Source organism: Orussus abietinus, unplaced genomic scaffold (genome assembly GCF_000612105.2).
Source record: "Orussus abietinus isolate OABI.00-Male unplaced genomic scaffold, Oabi_2.0 scaffold551, whole genome shotgun sequence".
Lineage (NCBI taxonomy): Eukaryota > Metazoa > Arthropoda > Insecta > Hymenoptera > Orussidae > Orussus > Orussus abietinus.
Window position 1 is genome coordinate 18,345 of NW_019394848.1, and position 2,682 is coordinate 21,026.

Below are 2,682 nucleotides of genomic sequence, written 5' to 3' on the forward strand. Positions count from 1 at the left end.
TTTGGCCTCAAATTAAAACATTTTGTACTATTAACTCCTATTTATAATGTTACATTCCGCATAACGATTCTCAGTTACACAACATCTATATTGTTAATCTAGCGATTGTAGCCCATCAATTTATTAAATAGGAATATTAATACTGATAAATAATTTTCCTCAAGAAGTAATAGATCACCTCGCAAAACTTAATTGAATAATACATCAGGACAAAGTAGCTTCGGCCTACTTTGCATATGTAGAAAAGTCGTAAGTCGAAACTAGTTTACCCAAATCTTACGAAAATGTAAGAAACGAACCAACAAACGAATTCTGGCAAAGTACAGGTGGCAAAAATAGAATAACGGTGATATGAAAATAGCGTCTGAGGTATCAATAGTTTATGAAACTTTTCTGCAAACTATGTTGTGACGTACGTCTCAGCGCCTGATGCCGTTGGGATCACCGAAGAGGCCAGGGGCCCTAAAATTTCGTCCTGGCTTGAACCTATACCTGAACACAATTACTAGTAATCGGTTGGATGCTAGACGTCCCAGGATGTCAAGGTACAAACACGTTTAGCCTTAGCCCTACTGTCTGGGTGTGTGTATTTGGAAATAAGCTTGTGAGAGGTCTCTTTTTGAGATGAATTTGGCTGCGTTTAATTCGTCCAAAATGTCTGACATGTGTGGTAGTGGGTATGCGTCTTTATTTGAGAGTCAGGAGGTCTACAAATTTCTGATTAGTACCTGTTTAACACTTCCAACACATTTGCAATTCTAACAAGTACTGATCAAAGTAAGAACATTATTTTGCTTAAGGTGAAGTGAAACACCCTTCAAATCAATCGATTCGAATACAACACTTTTTTTTTAAGGGTATTAGACCAAACTATCCGAAACTTTGACACATCACTCCTGATCATCTAAGAATTGTCCGGACATATTCAAAATTTGGATTTTTTAACAAAATTTTTTAACTCAGCCCAGACCAGAACCAAAATGGCGTCGAGCTATCATATTTCGATGAATATACAATTATCGAAGGCTCCGATATGAGAATCGAAAGGGTCAGGACAATTTTACGACAATTTAGAACACTCTGGTAATCGATAAANTGATTGAAAAAAAAAAGTTATTTAAACGAAGAAACCTAAAGTATAAATAACAAAATTAACGTTCTCTTAAATTCTCAATGTTCCCGGTAACTTACAGTATGCTTCACAGTTACCTTCTACAATTTAATGTTACCGAGAATTTTCGAACTCTAGATATATACCCTGGCATTCATCGAAGGTTTCCTCGCGGACCTACTGCCCTCTCCAGCCGCGCGGCGTACTAGTGGCAGGAGCAACGCGAAATTTGAATCGCCCAAGGGGCAGAATATACTTCCTAAAGGTGTAGAACATAAACATATATGAAACATGAAATCATGATTCCGCTTCTATGTCCGAAAGTGGATGCATTGTAAATTTTCCTATGGCATTTCACAGTATAAATATCAATAAACTATCTTTTCTTCAGCTAAGATAATATTCTAACTTCGTTTCAGTGGATGAAACAATTGAATCGCTAAGAAACTTGTTAACTTTTAATAAAACATGTTTTAATATATTCTTCAAGAAATTCTGTTAAGAATCGTTTAGCGAAAACTACGTTATGTGGGTCAAGGACACTTCGCAATAATATTTGAATCATTTTCATTAATTTTGTTTTTATGAACATTAATTTTCTTTAGGAAATCCTTTTTGCCCCATGGGCGATTCAAATTGCGCGCTGCTCCTGCCCCTAGTACACCGCGCGACCGGAGAGGGCAGTAGGTTCGAGAGGAATGTGGGTGGCGTTAGCAGCTAGGACAATGATACCCGTATACACAGTTCAGGCAAACGCCGCAAGCGGCGCTCCGACGGGGCAACGCGCAAACACACCTTAGTTCGCCGTGTAGTTAGATATACAACAGAACAAGAAGAAAAGTCTAACGACGAAGTACCGCAAAGCGCGGTCTATTAAGTTTGTAACAAAAGAAAGTTTATATATGCCAAATAGGCTTAATAATATGTACTGTGATTATGTCGATACAGTGTTTTATTTATCATTAACAAAAATAAATAATAGGCGAACGAGTCAGATAAAATAGTGCTACACGCATGTGGCCAGGGGGCCGACACTGCCATGTATTGGGGTGTAACGCTTTATGCACTACCGCCATCTTCGGTTGGAGTAAACCCTCTTCGCNAATTATTACAATTATTATAGCAAGAAACTACAAACTGTTCTTGATTTACACTTTTACTCACAAACTCACGTTCGCGATTTAATACGCGAGGTAATCAAAACTTATGAAAATATTGCCACTAATCGAGGTTAGGTTCACTTTGGTTCAGTTGTCCCGACTATTTTTATGCGCATCTACGCTGCGCCTCCTGGAGTCTCTTGCTATTGGTTAGAAAATTTTTTCTCTGTTCTTCTCTTTCTATTAGACTGAAAAGTCACGACACCAGCGCAGTCTTTGCTTGGAGTGGGTGAACTAACTTCAGCGTTACACCTCTCCCATAAGGAGTGTCACCCCCCTGCATGTGGTCAACCGCGCCATAGGAAACTATCGATGAGTCAGTGTACATACGTTAGCCACCTGGATCCGCGACTTGGGGCAGCACAAGCGGCGATCTGGTGAACGTGCCCGTGAGCAATCTCCCAACTCATC